General features: G+C 45.7%; 1 protein-coding gene and 1 long non-coding RNA gene across 5 annotated transcripts in view; one reads left to right on the top strand and one right to left on the bottom strand.

Annotated features, from left to right (window-relative positions):
- Positions 1-1019, top strand: part of LOC119404798 (uncharacterized) — a 55609-nt gene extending 54590 nt beyond the window's left edge. Inside the window, exon 4 of the long non-coding RNA XR_005186370.2 lies at positions 860-1019. This is a non-coding gene — a long non-coding RNA (uncharacterized LOC119404798). The remainder of the gene's footprint in view (positions 1-859) is intronic.
- The window catches only part of LOC119404794 (zinc finger protein ZFP2-like), a 93252-nt gene that overhangs the window by 2611 nt on the left and 69107 nt on the right, over positions 1-21534 (bottom strand). For 3 of the 4 annotated variants that reach the window (XM_049419022.1, XM_049419023.1, XM_049419024.1), the window contains one exon: positions 1083-1215. The gene's annotated coding sequence lies outside the window, so the exon portion shown is untranslated. The remainder of the gene's footprint in view (positions 1-1082; positions 1216-21534) is intronic. The other variant, XM_037671464.2, reaches the window with a different exon arrangement.

The following is a 21534-nucleotide window of genomic DNA, read 5'->3' as shown; positions in this document are numbered from 1 at the left end:
TTGACGGTGCGCGAACGTAGTAATGGCAGACAGAAGGTTGTAAAAAACGGCATCGCCATGTCTTGCCTTAAATCAGCCCTCACCAAGTCGTGTGAGCACAGAGTGATAGCTTTAACGCACAGGTTACGCGTCTTTTAGATGTAGGGTATCCTCGTGATGCAGTGGCCACGGTTGCTGAACGTGTAAAGAAGTCTATTGTGTGACGTCCAAGCATGGTTGCAGAAAGCGATAGGAAGAAACGTGTCGTAGGTATACCGTACATTCATTGCGTATCTCACAGGCTAAAGAAAGTGGGAAGTAGATACGGCGTTAATGTTGTTTTCACGGCGGCCAAATAAGCTAGGTAAGATTTGTGCCGCTGTGCAGAGGAAGAATGAGCGAGTAAAAGACAAGAAGCGGACCGATGTTTGTTTCGTCAAACACACCAACAAATTCACTGATTGCCGTACGAGTGTGGTGTATAAGGTCCCTTTCAACTGCGGTCGCTTCTACGTGGGACAAACGGGCCGATGCATTAACCAGTGATTGTTCGAATATAAGAGATCGCTAACAGGAGGCTCACCTTCTATCTTTACATTGACGAGATATTAAGTGCACGCCAAAATTCGATGAATGCGCAGTGTTGTACCGTCATAGAAACGAAGAAACGCGCCCGATGATTGAAGCATGGCATATCAAGAATAGTGGTAACGCATGCGTGAGCCAACCGTCAAGTTTTCGTGCCTTCTTTCTTTTCAGCCGTTGTGCGTCTCTTCAGTTGTTAGTGTTCAATACTTACCAACTATCTCTGTTATTCGTAGACAGTGTGTCCGGTATGTCACTGGAGTGAATGGTAATCCACGTGCCCTATATCTCGCAGCATTCCACGAGCCCTCACATACAACGAAGCAACACAGCTATGTGCGCTAGCGTCAGTACACCCGTTCAGCTACTGGTGGCGGCCTCTCGATGTTGCGATCACTACTGCCAAGGAACGTGGAGGGTCCTGATGTTCTCAATAAACGATGTGTCGTTACCATCCTGTGTGTGTTCCTTTGCTTGACGGTGCGCGAACGTAGTAATGGCAGACAGAATGTGTGTACTCACGAATGATCTTGCCAGCTGCCTGAACGATCCGGCTGTCGTCGACGCGCGGTGTGTTCCAGGGCAGGCCCTCGTACAGCCGCGATTTCTCCAAACCGTCGCTTGAAGTCCAGGATCCGGAAGAGTATGCCACTGTAATGCAGTTGTTCCGCCAATATCATCGTCACGTAGTGTGAGCTTCACGAGCGCATCAATGCAGCTTGAACGCCAATAATATGACCACTGTTAGCGTGAACCCCTGCACAACCCATTCGCGAAGTCTCGTACTCTAAAGCGAGTAAAAGACAAGAAGCGGACGGATTCGACAGCGTAGTTTCGCTTCGCAAACACCGTCATACACGTAAGTGCACATTCCCCTTGCCATGGACCGCCACTAAACATCTATTACAATCATGCAAGAAACTTCATGCGTATACGACACAAAACAAAGGAGTACCCTGCTGCTAAATCGGACAGTGCCATTGTTGACGGACGTTCCTTGTCGCCCCAGTGCAGCTTCCCTGGTCATCCACCTGTACGCATTTGAATGGCCCAGAACTGTTTCGTTTTCGGGGGTATAGCGTCACACATTCTACAAATGCGTTGTTCTCGTGAAACCACCGCGCATTGTCCACAGCATTGTCTCTACGTTTTACCTCAAAGAATTCGAAGCGAGGACACCAGGCGCCACAGCCTTGCTACATTCCGCTCGTACTTCGGTGTGTCTTTGGGTTACGGTACGTACAGCACCGATGGGATGCACACGTTACAGTAGCATCGAAGTACGGGTCGGCAGAGTGTCATAATGATACACTCGAGGGAAACCTGACGGAAGTGTCTATGGGAGCTGCATCAGCCAGCATTGGACTGATCGTACATGGTTTTACCCGACCTTTCGGCTCCAGAGTGTTCATTATGAAGAGAAATTCAGCAGTTCCACTTTCACAATTAGCCATCCTTTCATTAGGCAAATCCGTGCACTACCCATCATATTCCCTCTATTGCAGAAAGCTCCATGGGGGCGACACGTGGCGAACGGCTGTGGCTATATGTGCAGTCTTCCACTTACGGCTAACGTTTTAGGACTGCGGTATGAATGTCGCACTCCGAGTTGTCCGCCGTAAAGTCGTACGTACTACGCACCGCGGTGGACTGCCCAAACAGCCGCGTGTGGAAGTAAATGCGAACTTCACAATGACGTGCCGCCCATACAGCGGCCTTCCCTCGCTAAATTTAGTGACATGCTCTTCGCTCGCGAACAATTTTCCAGCGCTGCCTTGCATGTATGTACGATTTGTCACTTCCCCACCGCTTCAATAACTGGCAGTCATACTAGGGCCAATGGTCTCGGGAAGAAAAAACCAACGTAATGAAGTCCACGAATCTTAACCCGGACTGTAGTTGCAGCCGTTCTCTACCAAAGCCTGTTGTAACCCAGACAAGGCGAAACAGCGAAGGGAAAGGAGGAATCGACGGCAGACGCACTACGCTGCGTCATGCGAGAACAGTCGGTCATCGCTCACTGTGAGCGCCGCAAGGAGGGAAAGGGCGAAGGGAAGCATGCGATGACCGGCGTCAATTTCCACGCGATAAGCGTAAGCCACAGTCAGCGCGATTTCTATGATATCGTGCGCGTGTAGCAGCCGAGAACGAAGACAGCCGTGCCACTACGGTGGCCTAGTGTGCAGGGTGTCGAGCTCACACTCTGCGGGCCGAGGTTCGATTCCACCTTCGGATAGAAGGTGGATGGAGCTCACACTATGCGGGCCGTTGTTCGATTCTACCCGAAGGTGTGTGGTGGAATCGAACCTCGGCCCGCATAGTGTCAGCGTGCCGAGGCAGCACTGGGCCGCTGGAGTGTGGGGGACAAGATTGGACGACGCCGTGCCGTTTTTCGGCACACCGTCCAATCTCGCTGGCCCCCCGGGCATCTAGTGGCAGGTGCCTGTCGCTAATTTCTGTAATATTTTTGCTTCCCTACACGATGTTGAAGCAGGCGCAGCTTGCACGAAGGACTTCCGCCAGCCGTGTAAAATTCACCCATGACTACAACGCTTCGTCCCGTTTTTTTTTTTTTTTTTTAAGCTTTGCAGCCATGGGTGAAATTACACGTACACTGTCAATTTTTATGAAAGGGAACACGCGAGCGTGTGGCCCGCGAGCTCCGGCGGCTGCTTGCAGCGCCTTCAGGCGTGCGCGAGAGCAACCACGATCTCTTTTCGCGTCATCTAGTGATGAATAAAACAACCAGTCATGGGTAATATGCAGCCAGCTGCAAGATTGCAACCCCCTCCCCCTTCAAGCCGATTAAGCAAGAGGCCGGTCCAGCGGCGTGTCGTCTGCTGCTTGTAAACTGTTTGGCACGCGGGAGCAATCGAAACGCCGAAGCTCTGCCGCTTGGCTTTCGCGCGTTGCACTTCGGCCGATTTAGAGCGATTTAAGCGACAGCGGTGCAGTCAAGTGAACTTTCGTTCCTGGTTTCCGGTTTTCAAATCTCGCATCGAATGCTGTGGAAAACATTTTTCTGAGTAGAATCCCACTTGGCTGAGAACGTGTCACCTGTCGTTAAAAAATGTACTGGCATGTCTGAGCTCGATGCTTTAAAGTCATGCATAGTGACTTACGCTGGGTTCGTGATGAGAGCGCGAAATGGCACTGCACATCAAAGAGAAGTATAAAAGGCTTTGTCATGGTTGTAAAGATTTTGATCGATAATTATCAGTAACATAAATGACGTGAGCATGAAACATGAAAAAAATTTCAATGCGTTTATTGAAACTGGAAAAACGTCGTCTTGCTTTTGACGTCAACATTAAAAGTAAAAACAGATTATGAGAATTGTTAGTACCTGGTGGCGTCACCGTTTGCGGCCCTGACAGCTGCCATTCTAGCTGGTAGGGATTGATAAAGAGCGGCGGTTAGGGACCTGTCTCTTCTCAGCTTCTCCCACTCCTCTTTAATGACAAGCGGCAGAGCTTCGGCGTTTCACCAAAAGCCAAGCGGCAGAGTTTCGGCGTTTCGATTGCTCCCGCGTGCCAAACACAGTTTACAAGCAGCAGACGACACGCCGCTGGCCCGGCCTCTTGCGTAATCGGCTTGAAGGGGGAGGGGGTTGCAATCTTGCAGCTAGTTGCATTTTACCCATGACTGGTTGTTTTATTCGCCACTAGATGACGCGAAAAGCGACCGTGGTTGCTCTCGCGCACGCCTGAAGGCGCTACAAGCAGCCGCCGGAGCTCGCCGGCCACACGCTCGCGTGTTCCCTTTCATAAAAATTGACAGTGTACGTTGGCAGTGTCCGTCGTGCAAGCTGCCCCTGAAACGTTGCATAGGAACATGGCACACAACACAGGCAGAAGCGAATGTTAACAGTGAAGCGACGAACTTTTTTTTTTTTCTTCGCGGACCGCTAGCGCTGTGCTCGACGGCTCTAGTACGATTGTTTGGACGCAAGTACATTTCGCGCGCGAAACACTGCTCGAATTGGTTTGCGTATCTCTGCAGTGATGTCAATGTACCGTAGAAATTTCATTTGTCTACGAAAAATTCTCTGAAACGGGGGAAGGAACTAGGCCTATACTTAAACAATCATATGAGCGCCCATCTATCTGCGACATTACTACTGGCGGCAACTGAACGCGCTGAGCAAGACTGCCGCCTCCGCGCAGCAGCACGACATATCGACACAGAATTTCCGGCCATATGGAGTGCGACCTACCGACCCGGAGTGCGAAAGCCACGCGAGGTGGGATGAACAGTTATTCCCTCGACGTGTGCTTGCTATAACGGTTGTTTCCCCCAGTGGCACGGAACACTCCGCCGCTGAGGGTCATTTGATGTGCTACTGTATTTGTTGCAACTGGCAGATATGTACCTTCAGTGGAAAGACCCGTCTCAGTCCCCACTGGCCTGAAACCCGCCGCGGTCGCGACTCAACGCAATAGGGGGTTACAGCTCCGACTGTTAGGGCTGCTACGTAGAACTAGCGAGAGTAACTGACACTCCGATAGCGCGCGGGGCGATCCAAACGAGGGAAAGGTTCGCACGCGCTGCTTGTTGTGTTCATGTTTCCATGCGTCTAGCATTTTCGCCTCCGTCGCAGCCGGGATTCGATCCCGCGACCTGCGGGTCAGCAGTCGAGCACCGTAACCAGTCAGTGGCGTAGCCACGCGGGGGCACACCGGGCCCGTGCGTCCCAAACATTGCGCTCGACCCTCTCCAATTGTATAGTAAAAAATTTTGGACGTTCATATCAGTGCACTATTTGCCCTCGGAAAAAAACATTTTTCTTGTCTGTTAGTGATTTGAATTTTGCCGTAGAGGGTGAAAGATACGTTGCGAAAAAATACTCTAAAAAACATAATACTTTACGGAACGATTAAATATCTGCTGTTTACTTGAAGAGGAATGGCACGATCTTATTATCGCCCATAGACGACCACTACTTGTCTCACGATGTGCTTTGTGGTGAAGCAATGCTGCAATTCTGCGCCCAATTTGATTATTTTTTAAAAATTCTACGAATATTACAGACAAAATAGGACTATATCACGTGGCTGGATAGTTGGCAGTAAGCGTGTCAAAAAAGTATTGAAGTCGATGACCGAGTAGTTTCGAAGTGGAAGGGGCGCAAACATTGAAAAATGTGTGAAATGCCCCAGGTTCAGGCACATGTAGTGTGGTGATGCAGTCCAAGTAAAAATGCGCGCTTGGTCTCGTTGGGAAGACTAAAGAAAGGAAATTTATTTGTGAAAGTTTAATCGGAGTGTTTTTTGGTTTAGGCGATAAACAAAAATTTATGTTGAGCGTTCGCGGCGTGTCTGGGCGCGGGCCCGTAAGTCCGCTTCACTGCGCCGCAACTGTTCCTTGGGGCAACGGAAGTATGCAGCGCCCACGCGGGTGGCAAGATCGTGTGCTGCTTTGAGTTTTCACGTTGCTGAAAACTTGCAGGCAGTGTATATGGCTGGCAGAATGTTTCGGAAGGGTACTAAAGGCTGCCGGTTAGTAGTCGGAGCAGAGCACGACTTGATTGCCACGTCACTGCATGCACACGTACGACAGGCGCAGAGCTTGGGTTGTTTTTTCGATCTCTGCGGATGTTGCAGTTCTTATTTCCGTTGCCGACGTATGGTCTTCGCCACTTGAAATGCCTGTGTTGCTGAGTAGGTGGTGAGCCCGGCATTAAGAGTGGTCAGTGATGATGGCACGAAATGGTGAAACGTGCACGTACCATTGAGGGAGATTGTAGACTCAAACCTTGCTGAGAGCTCAACTTTCTTCCACGCTGCATGCGATGCCTTCATCTTAGTAATCGCCTTAAAGGCGGCTTCGTCCTTTTAGCAGTATAGTCACCGTTCGCAATGCTTATCTTACGCGCTGCCAAGGGATGCGGCCGAAAGACGAACCTTCGAGTGCCGCGTGCTCGCTCGGCAACGCGATCACCGGAGCAAAGTTCACATCTGCCGAAGATCCGAGCCTAATACGTAGCACCATTCGGCTCCGAGGCACGAATGACGCGAGTCGCGTTCAAGCGAGCTGCCCATAAAGCCACTTTTATTATACATATATTTTAAACGAACCATCACTTGTTTCCCTGACACTTCGTCGGTGGCACTGCGGAAAGCCGAAGAATGCGTGTCCAAACGTGAAAACTCAAAGCAGCACACGATCTTGCCACCCGCGTGGGCGCTGCATACTTCCGTTGCCCCAAGGAACAGTCGCTGCGCAGTGAAGCGGACTTACGGGCCCGCGCCCAGACACGCCGCGAACGCTCAACATAAATTTTACAGCGAAAGCTGTTATGAGATCACTTCACCGGCCGTTTTTGGCGCCGTAGTTGTCCGCCGCCGCCGCCGCCGGTGTCCGTAACCAGTATCGCTCGAAATAAGAATAAAAACGAAATAAGAAAAAATTCCAGGATGGAACGAGGTTCGAACCTGTGCCCTCTGCGTGGGAGCCCAGTATTCAACCTCTGAGCCATGCCGGTGCTTGAAACTGCTTTGCAAAAAGGTCCTATACAGGCTTCATGTCGGGAAGGAACCACATTAGCATATGCAATGTAGCGTGGTAGCGTGGTAGAAGAGTAAAATAAGCACCATGCGTCGCACAACGCGAATGCTGTAAACAGGCGTCACACAATGCGAATTGCGCAACGAGTAGGTTGTCGAATGCTTCCAACCCATTACAAAGGGCTCTGCCATAATTCTTCGTCGTCATCAGGCACAGAATCAACAAAGCGCGCATAATGCCTTACATGGGTTTAGTAGGTACCAACTCTTTCCGTAGAATGACGAAAAATGGCACAGTGCCTGCTGCCCTACTTCTCAAAAATTACAATGATTTAAAGCGTAGTGGATTCCTCGCAAGCGCACTTGTATTGGTTGCCAAGGAAGCCCATAAGCGCATGATCCACTTCCTCGGGGTCTCAGTAAAATTACAATGATTTATAGCGTAGTGGGTTCCTCGAGAGTGCGCTTGTATTGGTTGCCAAGGAAGCCCATAAGCGCATGATCCATTTCCTCGGAGTCTCAGTAAAATTCTTCGCCCCCCCCCGTCTCTCTCCCACGTCAACGTATGTTATACAGCATGACGGGAGAGGGAAATAGCGACCGGGCGTCACCCAATGCAAATTACATAACTGGTGGGCCGTTTAAAGATTCCAACCCATTACAAAGGACTGAGCCATAATTCTTCATCGTCATCAGTCGTCGCGTCAACAAAGTGCACATAATGCCTTACTGACGTGTAGCTGGTGCCTCGCTCCTCCGCAGAATGACGAATAATGGCTTAGTAGGTGCTTCCTAACTTCACAAAAATTATGATTTAAGGCGTAGTGGGTACCTTTCTAGTGTACTTGTATTGTGGCCCCAAGAGAGCTTAACGGGCTCTAGAAACGCCGCTCTTCCAGCTTTCGCTGTGACTGTGCTGCGGTTTCGGCGCAGGCCTGGCGTCTTTTTTGTTTCTCGCCTAAACAAAAAAACACTCCGATTAAACTTTCAAAAATAAATTTCCTTTCTTTACTCTTCCCAACGAGACCAAGCGTGCATTTTTACTTGGACTGCATCACCACTCCACATGTGCCTGAACCTGGGGCATTTCACACATTTTTCAATGTTTGCGCTCCTTCCACTTCGAAACTACTCGGTCATCGACTTCAATACTTTTTTGACACGCTTACTGCCAACTATCCAGCCATGTGATATAGTCCTATTTTGTCTGTAATATTCGTAGAATTTTAAAAAAATAATCAAATTGGGCGCAGAATTGCAGCATTGCTTCACCACAAAGCACATCGTGAGACAAAGTAGTGGTCGTCAATGGGCGATAATAAGATAGTGCCATTCCTCTTCAAGTAAACAGCAGATATTTAATCGTTCCGTAAAGTATTGTATTCTTTAGAGTATTTTTTCGCAACCTATGTTTCACCCACTACGGCAAAATTCAAATCACTGTAACAGACAAGAAATTTTTTTTCCCAAAATATACTTTCCGAGGGCAAATAGTGCACTGATATGAACGTCCACAATTTTTCACAATACAATTGGAGAGGGTCGAGCGCAATGTTTGGGACGTTTGGCGTGGAATGACCCAACTATTGCCACAGCAGCAGCAGCAGAACGAGTTGAATGTGTTATTTTCATATTTCACCGAAACATGCAGCATTGAAAATTTCAAAGATAAGGTACGCCAAATAGACTTAAAATGCCAGTTCTTGTGGGATAAATGAGGTCAAAGCTGATAAAGTGCTAAATGTAATCAGCCACACATCAAAGTCGTCCCAGCAGCAGTTAGTAGTCAGTAGATATCGAACTAATCTCACACACATTTCACCAAAATAGTCTGTTTGTCACGTACAAATATGCAATAAATCAGACATATATAGACAATGCCAGTACATGTAGCATTGTCAATATGCTAGTATACAAGCTTCATACTAGATGATAGCATACAGCTTGTTTTTGTTTTCGTTTAGGCTCTCTGGATGGTCACACGGTTAAAGTTCACTGTTTTCAGTTTCCCAGCGCCATTTTGGGGCAGGTTTGGAGCAGTTACTAACAAATATTACACTTTGGAGCAGCATTTCTCTTTTGGAGCAATTGGAGCAGTACTTCGATCATTGTACTAAGTGCACTCATTCGCAATGCGAGAGAAACCATGCCTTCTTTTTTTTTTTTTTGCAGATTGCCTTTCGCAAAAGTACATTCGATGCGATAGGATGAAATTTGTAGGTTACGTTATTGTCAATAAAGCGCAAGTACAATGAACAAAGTGTGATTTATGTCAGCGGTTTTTTTTTTCGTCTTTTTTTTGCTCTGACACTTGCCAGCCTTCAGTAACGTTAAACATAACGTCCTGACGACCCCCTTGTGTTCTTTGAACATCAAATTTGAATCGCTTGACAGTTCAATATAGTGCACTCTCTGTAAAGCCAACTCTGGAACCTGAAGCCCTTCCAATGAGCGGTGTAGTAATACAATATTGAAAGCTGATTTTCGTTTCAAAAGGCATTGTAGAACACGAGCTTTCTGAAAGGCTTCGTAACGGCTGACGTGTCAAAAACGTTCATTACGCTGGGATTTAAAATGCTAATTATCTAAAGAATCCCCAATAATCTACCGTTATTTATGTTGACTATTTGGAAGTTTTGAGGCGAAAGCCTTAGATGCCTAATGAAACCCGAAAATTGACCGGCGTCCCGCGTCAACAGTGATGCAAAAAATCATCACGGGATGATGTCATAGGTCGTCTAACTGTGATGTTATCATGACTTCCCATGACGTTATAACGATATCCTTGCTTGGTCAAAGGTGGTCTGATCACGGAGGCAGTGCAAAATCAGCCGAGGTGCCTCCAATCCTGGAGGCAGTGCAAACCACGTTAGGTGCAGAAAGCTATCAGAGGGTGGTGGGGCAGGATCAGTTGAGAAGGAAGAGAAGATTGCGTTCGTCTTCGAGTCATGTAAGGTGAATGCATAAGGGACCCTGAGAGTTTTTTTACGCGAACACTGCAACCTCAAATCCGTTGGCGACGTGACAACGGCACTCGGGAACATGCACGCGTTCATCCGCAGTATTTCGAGCGTTGTCAGGATCATCTCTGTGGTGCCGGTTCTTTTTTCTTTTTCTTCTTGTCAAGCGGAGCGATCGTTCAGTGTGCTGAGAAGACGGACGACATGGCTGCGTAGCACAATGGGTAAAGAACGCCTGAACTGCGTGGCTCTGGCATATGCTCCTCATCAGTGCTGGGCAGTATCGAAGATACATGTATCTTAGATACTATCTTAGATACTCTATAGGTATCTTGCATCTGTATCGCGATACGTCTCGAAAGGCGAGTATCTGTATCTGTATTTCCAATACATTCGATAATGTATCGTGTATCTTAAGATACAAGATACTTCTATCGCAACACAACCGTGCGAAACAATAATCGCTGGTCAAGCTCCGCTTCTCAAGCTGGTACTGGTGCCACTAAGCCGTCTGAATAAGTTTAAGGGCAGTGGCGTTATTTTATATTTACGCCAGAGTCATCCAGTGAGGGTAGAAAATGTGGAAGACAAGCACGCGGACGTCTACGCCCAGCCACGCACCTTTTGTTTTCTCGATTTCTTTTCATTTTAGTTACGCCAATGCCGTGACACTTGCTCTTAACCACTGTCCTGCGCCGCGTACTCCAATGCGTGCGGCGTCTATCGCGAAAAGTGTGATGTTGCTATAGTGTTGTTATTGAAGATTATCTTGCGTCTTGCTCCGCAACGAAATGCGATGCGTGCAAGAATGGGGTTGCTTTGCGTCGCGTGGATTTTACATATCAGCGATTTGAAGGATCCCGTTGATGTAAGTTTGACTTGCATGCAACGAATTAACTTATACGCAAATAAGATTCTAAGAACTTTAGCACCACTGATACTGATGTTAGATCTAATAGAGCAAGCGTTTACCTAAAAGAAAATATCTTGGCGTACCGTATTTTTCACTTCCATCTACATTTATTCAAGGAATTTATGAAATCATAATCTGTTTATTAGCACAAGTGCTTTCTTAGCTTTCATTTTGCATCACATACATTACCTAGGTCTCTGTACTGTTTTTCTGGTCTGGTCACTGCAATATGTATTTTGTAATGCGCTCCGAAAATAAGATTTCTGCTTTATTCTTCTGTCTGCTTTATTTCTACTACTGTTTACACATTTAGACGTTGTCAAGGCGATTTTGAAAACAAATATGTTATTATGTGGGCATGCCTTGAGTATACAGTGCAAAATATTCCGCTTACCGCTTAAGAAAATAGCGAAATTGAGCTTGCATTATAATAATGGAAATCATTAGGAGCCATCTTAAACATTTTAGGAAGGGGTTCGAGAAACGTTGTTTTACTGAATGCTCCGTTTTACTCATGAGCGTCCCAACGAGCTGTTTCAGGCAATTTTCCGTAGGCACTGAATTTTCTATTGTCTCAAAAGGCAAGTCTACGATACTTCATGCTCATAGCTATTAAGAGCGCCGTCTGTATTGTGTTTCTGTACTCATTCAATGTGAATGTTTGATAAAAAACCACCTCTATTTACTTATACGTTTTTTCCCTGTTTTAGGCAGTCTTAGATATTTTTCCTATTACTAATCGCCACGTAATGGGAGCTATAAGCGGCAATAGTGTGAATAGCGGCGATGTCCTGCGACGCTTTGTGCAACTATACAATACGTCTGAGACATTTCTGTGTTGCACATGTTCTCTCATTGAAGAAAAATTGCTAAAAGATTGCAGGTTACTGAGCATATCAACAAAGAATCCCTTACGCCAGCAGCTAAGTAGAATCATGGAAATTCATTGCAGTTTTACGTCATCTACGTATACACCAGGGGTCTCAAACTCAGCTTATAGCCGGCGGGCCGCAGTCACGAAATTTAGCTCCAAGGACCGGGACAGTGAAGATGGTGGGGTCGGAGAGAGGCACAGAATGACATTGCCATTTCAAAAGGAAGCCTTTCCCATATCTCATGTATAGGTCATTTCTGAAGGGGATTTGGACTCAGGATTCGAGAAACATCGATACGATATACACAACGAGTGAAATCGGGACGCGGATTGAAATGTAATTTTTGTTCCACGGTTATGTTTCAGCATATGGTGACCACATGTTCCTCACGAAAGAAATGCCTCAGGTCTGTGTAGCTCATGAACATACTTATTTAGAAAAAAAAACAATGGGACGGAGACGGTCATGTGTGCCGGCCGGGCCGCTAGCGAACGGTATCAAATCCCGTATACACCATGCGCTCCCCCCTCCTCCTCCCATCCCCCCCAAAAAGTCGCTACCAGCGTTGTTGCTGCTGTACGCATGTTCGGATATACGGTATTGTGCAAACCTTCTTTAACGGAAAAGGTAAAAGTCCACACCGGTATTTGCGCCGTCGGGCAAAGGCTTGTTATTGAAGTTATTGTGATTATATGGCAACCCGCTAGCTGGTCGGCAAGCTGAGCAGCGACTCCCATCAAATGCAAAAATGACAAGCAAGAACCGCTGTCAGCGAAGTGTATAAAGAGTTGTCCTGTGAAGAAGCTAAAACGAGCCCCAATAAGTTGTTTTAGAAGGAAACCAGTTCACTTTGAGCAAGAAGGGCAACACTTTTGATATAACAGACATTTCATACAAGTGAAGCAAAATAGGTCACAGTTAAGAAATTTTCGAGCACACATTTTCGTGTATAGGCGTTTGCTGCTACATTATGTGGATCTAGAATAACAAATTTGAGAATGTATCGAAGTATCTTAAGATACAATTGCCAAGTATCGTATCGGATACAATTGTTGCGGCAGTATCTTGTATCTGTATCTCCAATACTTTTTGCCTGAGTATCTTGTATCGTATCGCGATACAATTTCAAAGTATCTTTGCCCAGCCCTGCTCCTCATAAACGTGGTAGGAATCGTTGCGCATTCAATCGGACGAACACAGGAAGGAAGGACAGAGTAAACGGAAACGTACAGAGTAAACGGTCCTTCCTTCCTGTGTTCGTCCGATTGAATGCGCAACGATTCCCACCATGAACATGCACCAACTAGCCCAGCAAGTAGTTCTTCTAAAAAAGGCTCCTCATAAAGTAGCCAGAATTCATTAAAAACTTTGCAGCGCGTGTAAGAGCCGCTCTCTCGTTTCTTTTTTTCGTGTTTTTCTTTTTTTGACCCTCTGAAAATGTCAAAAGATATATGAAACCTCTCATGTAGTCATTACTCATATTGCACTGCTTATTTCTAATTCAGCTTTTCTGACGACTGTTTTATCTCATTTTTTTAGGGAGTACCTGCGTTCAGTATATACCCCTCAGCTGTGAACTTGCAACTGCCGTTCGACCGGTTTCCGGGAAGACTCATAGTGCAATGCGATTATGAGAGGTGTGTACCTATACTACTTCTTTTCAAAATAGAAACGATGCACGATAGTAATTCTTGTACAATGAAAAATAAGGCCTATATTTATAAAACAAAGTGGCTGACATGAGACGTGTGTACCCCCTTCTGTTTTTTCTTCGATTTCCGCGAATGCCAGGCTTTAACAAAAACGAGAACTCACCAGCCTCATATTCAGTTTAACATACAGCTAAACAACGCATGGTATCTATTACTTGTTGTTTCTTTTTAATTAAAGAACACATATTGAACCGCAAAAATGCATGAAAATAAACAAAACCGCATTATTCATCGACGAGAAATTGCATGGACTACTGTTAAGACGAGTCTGAGTGCGGAGAAGCACATTGCACCCATATGTACTAAAATGGATAAAAGAATTCTTGACTAACCGCACGCAGTCAGTAATTACAAATGATAAATTGTCTAACCCTCTTCCGGTGACATCGGGTGTGCCCCAGGGCTCTGTCCTTGGTCCTCTTTTATTTCTAATTTACATTAACGACTTACCTTTGCATGTATCTTCAAATTTCCGCATGTTTGCAGACGATTGTGTTATTTATAGAACCGTTACTAACCCTTCTGACCACATCTTATTGCAAGAAGACCTCGACCACATCCTACAATGGTGTGATGACTGGCTTATGTCCTTAAACCCTACTAAATGCAAACTAATCTCCTTCACTCGTCGTCTAAATCCTCTTCGCTTTTCTTATAACATAGCTAATGTCCCTGTCGAACCAGTAACCACTTATAAATACCTTGGAATCACCCTATCCTACAATTTGTCGTGGAACACTCACATTGCTAGAATCACATCATCAGCTAACAAAACTTTGGGCTTCTTAAAACGTCATTTACGCAACGCTCCGAGTCATGTAAAACTACTTGCTTATACATCATTAGTCAGATCAAAGTTAGAATATGCATCTCCCATCTGGAACCCACCTGAAGTTGGTCTCACAAATTCTCTAGAAACTATTCAAAATCGTGCAGCTAGATTCATTCATGCTTCGTACTCATACGACATCAGTGTTACATCCCTCAAAGCAGAGTGCAACTTATCATCTTTGTCTTATCGCCGGCGCATTGCAACCCTCTCATTATTTCACAAGTTTTTTCACTCGCCCCTTCATCGCCCTCCTTACATTATCCCCGCAGCTCACATATCTCATCGCACCGGCCATGCACTACAAGTTTTTCGCCCACGTGCCCGCACTAAAACGTTTTCTGCTTCTTTTTTTCTCAGAGCAGCTAAAGATTGGAACGGCCTTTCCCACGATATCGCCACAATCACCTGCCCATCAAGTTTCATGCATAGCATTTCTAATGTAACTTCGCATTGATCATTGTGACAACGCAACTGATTGTATATTTACCCACCCCTTATGCAATACCCTTTCGGAGGTCTTTAAGGAAATAAAAATGAATGAATGAATGAATGAATGAATGAATGAATGAATGAATGAATGAATGAATGAATGAATGAATGAATGAATGAATGAATTGCTGCGAAAGGAAACCGCACACAAACAGAAAGACCTATCCTATGACAGATTGGCTACAAGAGTGGAATAACGTTCCAGTGCTAGGTTAAACAGTGCTATGAATGCGCTAGGACCCACCACCACAAAGGTTCCACAGGCTGTACTCCGAACACGAGGAAAAGACTCAACTTCTGCAGCCCTAGTTGGGAGCATGGCTCAGCTTCTGGGAATATGCCTCACCACCGAGCCGCATTAATGAGCAGTGCTCTCTCCCTTGATGGGGTCCCTCTCAGAGACACCGGACGTGTCCGAACCACGGAGCTGCTAGAGCTGCGTCTCATTGCTTATAAAAGCTGGCGCATCTTTTTTTTTTTTTTACGGTGTTGAGAGCTTTTTCGTGCACATGCTCTGTCCTCGTTATGAATTAAACGTTTTTTTATAGCGCAGCTCTTACACGCCCGTTCCTATACGTTGAACGGCGTAACCGATTGAACGAGGACGGAAGAGAGTGAAAGAGCATGGCGGTTCGCCACGTTACGTTGACGCGAAAACCGAGCACTGCCACTTGCGCCGCGCCATGTCGCCTTGACGCATGCGCATTTGCTCAACTTATCGCAAAATCAAAACACCTGAAGAGCTGCGCTCAGAATTCGCATCAGGCAGTATCGTAATCGCCAGTGCTCTTTTCGCCTTGTCACTGCCTGCATTTTCCTAGCCCGGTCCTTTGGGTCTTGTGTTGTGCGACCCATGACACCCTGATCAGAGCCGTACCCAGGAATTTTTTTCGGGGGGTGTTTTTGTGCAGAACGGCTAATTTTGGCACCTGGTGGTCGTTGTGAAGGCGTGAAAGTATCACCCGAAAAGTTAGAGCATGAAAAAATTTCCGGGGGTGTCAGAACCCCCTTAGTTACGGCCCTGCCCTGATGTCCCATGTAACAACAGATAAAGTGTTTTAGCGTGGTGTAGCGACTCCACGACTAGAAGACTGCAGATAATTGTTTAGTTCAGAGTGAGTGAAGTCTTGCTAGTGTGTTAGATAGTGAAGTACTGCTGGGTGCGGTTATCGAGGTTGTATTTGGGCAAATAGATTGTATTCATTGATTTCTTCAACATCACACAAAAATTGTGACAAGAGTCTAGCCTCGTGGAGTTGACTGCATCAATATTCCACGTTAAACAGCACATCTAACTTTTAATAAGGAAATATTTCTTTCCCACTTTCATTTGTTTACAATGTGCCGCTCACTCCCATCGTCTAAGTTAGCCTTTTTCTGGTTATTGACAGCAGCTAATCTGGCACATCGATTTGCTATCATCTGTTAATTTTTTTTTCTGGGAACGCATCTTTCGGCTTATTCAGCAACATCACATTTCACGTCTTCCCCTGTCAACGGGAAAAAATAATTGAATATGTAACGAGTTGGTATAGCTGTCGATTGTCAATATAAATTGTCAATAACTTGTTAGCCTACCCGTACACCGCGGCCCATGGCAAACGGGTATGTGCCACACTTGTCTGGAGAAAAGGGTTCGACGATGTTCGCGACAGACTTTTCACGTTATTCATGTCATGACCAGACAGTCATATTCGTCAAATCATATTACCCTCCCATGCCAATTTTGGTGTACACGAAGTTAATGAGGTGACCACGAGAGCACCCAGACATAAGCGGGCGGTTGGATGGATGGATGGATGCACGGACGGAAGGACGGATAGAAACGCTCAAAGTGCCTTGTGTTCGCTAGGAATGCTTCGAATTTAATAAAAAGTTGGAAGTTTAGCACCTAGCTGTCTCTTCGTGTGTGCCATTGTTCTTTTTTTACATGTGTCGCGCTAATACATGGTGCACATACGAAGTTATTATAATAATAATATCTGGGGTTTCACGTCCCAAAACCACGATATGATTATGAGAGACGCCGTAGTGGAGGGCTCCGGAAATTTCGACCACCATCTTACCCTTAGGTACTTTAACGTGCGCCTAAACCTAAGCACACGGGCCTCAAACATTTTCGCCTCCATCGAAAAAGTGATGGGTGTAACACCAGAGGTAAGGCGACTTCATTCATGTACGCGAAATAAAACACCTACTGTAGCATCACCAAATTCCTACCTTGTTACGATGGCCAACATGGTTTGAAATGGACCGACGTCAAAGTATGAAGTCGTCATGAAGCATTAAATGGTGGGAAAGTTTAAGAAATAGCGGAAAGCAAGAGATCTGCGTCAGTTAGCCAATGGAATAAGTGTTAGGTTGTACGTGCTATGAGGTTATACATTTAAAAAATGGGACAGCTACGCACGAAGACTGAGGAAATAGCGGATCTGGTGGCAGTACCCTCCTCCTCACCGTCACTTCCCTTTCCTACCCCTTGCTGCACTAAACTATGAAAAACTATGCAATGGTTTATTCTCCCCTCACCCTTACTTTTCTTTCCCATCCCTTGCTTTACTATATACTATGCACACTATGCATAGTGTGAAGAGAGAGGGACTATGCAGTCCCTCTCTCCTCACACTCACTTCCCTTTCCCACATCCTTGCTAATTTTACAGGGTTAGGCTTTCTTTCTCTGTTTCTATCTACTTCTTTGTCTCTTTCTCTTTCGCGTTCTCTCACCCACAGCAACGTAGTCATGTGGCTGTCTTATGATGCGAAGCGAGGCACAGATCAAGTGGTTACTACGATATGGACAAATGTCATAGCCAAGCACAGTTTCTGGTTTACGGACAAACGAAAAGCTTAAACAGCTTCACGGTTAAAGGACGAATAGGGCAGAGTTATGTTGTACTGGTGCAAGCGAGGTAAATAGGTTGACATGAGTAGGATGCCACGCTGCAGGTGCATATTCATTTTGAGAGTATATGAACCTTGTAAAGCTTAAGGTACAGTCACTTTGGAAAAGTTGCGACGTAGGCATTCAAGCATGCGATTGCCACTGTTTATGATGTTGTCTACAAGAGTGGCCAAGTTTAAATTATTTGTGATGTGTGCACCAAGACATTTGTACAACACGACTAGATCTGAAGGAATATTGATAAGACAGTTTGTGTGTTAAAGTTCTGGATAGGTTAATTATCTTAAGTTTACTAATACTTATGTTGATTACTTCCTGCAGCAATCAACTCTATTCAGTTCAGCTTAAAGTGTTTTGGCATCGTCAGCATTAGCAATATCCGGGTAGGTAGCACTCTCATCTGCGAAGAGATGTATGCCAAAAGATACTGGCGTAGTAAGACTCATAATATAATATCTAAAATACGTCTCTGCACAGACCAGTGTGGCAAACCTAACTGTGCTAAATCGTATGGGGGCTACAACATTTAGCGGCAACGAATTGTAAAAAGTTGTCCTTCAGTTGTTACGCCCTCATACATGCATGACAATACTTTGATGTGGCTTTGCTACAAACTATGTTTTACCTCTGCATTTTAGCTAATGCTGCGAATCACGGGGTCACACAAAAATAATTTACCTAACGCTGTTATTACGATTACAAAGAAAGAGTTTTGTGCAACATCACCGTTCCAACTAAACGGAAAGTTGGGCCAGTTGGTGAGGAATCATCGTGGTTAAAGGGACCGACAACTGATTTTTCTCGACCCAGTTTTTTACGGCGCGACAGGAAGCTCACCCTTCGTAGCGTTTGTAGCTGCAGTGGTTTATCCGAAAAGCACGTAGTTATTTTATAACCAGTATTTTTCAATTTGAAAGGCTCCACACACGCATGGAGGCTTGCTCCAGCAACGCTGATAATTGATAGCGATGCCGCTAGCCCTTGTGAAAGCTGTCGTTGTTCTACTTTCGCAGGAGTTACTGTAACTATGCTTAACCACCTTTATTTTGAGCTTTCCAACCATTTTTGAAAATAGCGAGCTGTTACAATGAGATGTGTGGCTTTATACACTTTCCCGGTATTTGTACAGCGTTCTGTGCGCCTGCGCCCAACGTTGCCTGCGCCTGTGTCATGGATGGCTTGTCCCGGCGTCGTTACTCTCTCTATACACGAGCCAAGCCAAGTAATCGAAAACGTAACTGTGCATATGCACGGCTGCACCGAATAGCAGCGCGCGTCATTTCTGAGAGAAAGTATAGGTAGCAAAACTATGTCGCTCCAAAATCTTAGCGACCTGGAAACTGCGTGCACGGTTGCATGAGCACGCTGAAAAGTTGCTCAAGACGCGCTGACGAGCATGGGATCATTACGTCACGCGAAGGCAGCGCCACTTTAATGCATACTACTAACGCAGGCATATGTGTACATTTTTATGGAGTAGTACATTTTAATATAAAGAAACGAACAATATTTCAGTACTAACAAAAAAATCGTCGACCGCGTACAGTAATCAACGGTCACGTGGCCGCCTTCGTCGGATCGTTCATGCTTTTGCCGCCAGAGGCGCCACGGGTCATTTTTCGCGACTTTCATTTAAGAAATAAAAATATAAATCCATCTCTCACGAAAAAAAAACAGGGTTGGTTTGAGTCAGTGCGACGGACAATCTTTACATCAGTGGAGTCAACCCATTTCATATTCTGGGCAGTTGTCGGTCCCTTTAAAGGGACCGACAACTGATTTTTCTCGACCCAGTTTTTTACGGCGCGACAGGAAGCTCACCCTTCGTAGCGTTTGTAGCTGCATTGGTTTATCTGAAAAGCACGTAGTTATTTCATAAGCAGTATTTTTCGATCTTAAAGGCTCCAAACACGCATGGAGGCTTGCTCCAGCAACGCTGAGAATTGATAGCGATGCTGCTAGCCCTTGTGAAAGCTGTCGTTGTTCTGCTTTCGCAGGAGTTACTGTAACTATGCTTAACCACCTTTATTTTGAGCTTTCCAATCATTTTTGAAAATAGCAAGCTGTTACAAAGAGATGTGTGGCTTTATACACCTTCCCGGTATTTGTACAGCGTTGTGTGCGCCTGCGCCCAAGGTTGCCTGCGCCTGTGTCATGGATGGCTTGTCCCGGCGTCGTTACTCTGTCGATACACTAGCCAAGCCAAGTAATCGAATACGTAACTGTGAATATGCACGGCCGCACCGAGTAGCAGCGCGCGTCATTTCTGAGACGAAGTGTAGGTAGCAAAACTATGTCGCTCCAAAATCTTAGCGACCAGGAAACTGCGTGCACGGTTGCATGAGCACGCTGAAAAGTTGCTCAAGACGCGCTGACGAGCATGGGATCATTACGTCACGCGAAGGAAGCGCCACTTTAATGCATACTGCTAACGCAGGCCTATATGTACATTATTATGGAGTAATACCTTTTAATATAAAGAAACGAACAATATTTCAATACTAACAAAAAAATCGTCGACCACGTACAGCAATCAACGGTCACGTGGCCGTCTTCATCGGATCATTCATGTTCTTGCCGCCAGAGGCGCCACAGGTCATTTTTCGCGACTTTCAATTAGGAAATAAAAATATGAATCCATCTCTCACGAAAAAAAGTGTTGGTTTGAGTCAGTGCGATTGACAATCTTTACATCAGTGGAGTCAACTCATTTCATATTCTGGGCAGTTGTCGGTCCCTTTAAGAGTGCGACAAACGAAGACAGAGAAAAACCACACGTGACAAGCGCTAAACTTCAACTGCCTTTTTTTGTTTTTGTTCATGGAAACCACGATCTTGAAAATTAACAAAAAAGAAACCAAACGCAGCGAACACTTTCCAGATGACACAGGAAAACCATCTACAAGTTCAGCTAGCTGATTAGACTGAACACATGCCAAAAAAAGTGGCATGCCTTCAATCGATCACTCACGACGCACAATGCGCATGCCGATGTTTTTTCCAACAGCAGTTCTTGCATAGCTCATTCCGGAAATGAAAAAGTAGTGTAGTGCTTGTCCCATGTGGTTTCCTTCTGTCTTCGTTCGCCACACTACTACTAGCCACAATCATTACTTTTTCCCCGGTGCACCATCTGCGCAGTAGTCTCATTGATGATGATTAGTGGGGTTTAATGGCGCAAGGGCCATGGGTGGCCGAAGAGCGCCATGTCTTTAATGTGATGGTTGCGATGACTGTGTATTACGGCTGTATAGAGGCCTAAAATCACGCGCTATAAAGAAGCGTAAAAGATGTGTATAGAGAATAAAATTATGGCAGTGATACGTGATGTGATCTATGGGTGGGGAATGAATTACAAGTGAGCATGGTATGTACAAGTGAGAGATCGGAGAATTGCACACATGCCTTCTCGAAGCCTTTGAGGCCAAAGGCAGGGAGGCAGGTGCTTTCTTTAATTTAGCTACCGCAGAAACAACCTCTTTTTGGAGGTCGTGCTACGGATTTCGCGGTTATACGACATGACAGTTGTGAGCTTTTTCCAAAAACGCAAACAATGATTGATGTTTACAAACCGGTTCCCTACTGATGAACATTGATGGGTGTAATGGTATTTGTTGTCAGTAGGGTAATGGAAAATATGTTTTTCTGAGCGTGTCTCATTCTTTGCACTCGATTAAAATGTTAAGCACGGTTAGTGCTTCACCACATCTCTCACACAAAGGTGGATCGCCAGCGGATAAGTTATGAGTGTGTGCTGTGTGTGTATCCTGTCCTCAGCC

This window comes from Rhipicephalus sanguineus, chromosome 9, assembly GCF_013339695.2.
Source record: "Rhipicephalus sanguineus isolate Rsan-2018 chromosome 9, BIME_Rsan_1.4, whole genome shotgun sequence".
Taxonomy (NCBI): Eukaryota; Metazoa; Arthropoda; class Arachnida; order Ixodida; family Ixodidae; genus Rhipicephalus; species Rhipicephalus sanguineus.
Note: the sequence above shows the minus strand (reverse complement) of the source record. Positions and strands in the feature narration are given on the sequence as shown.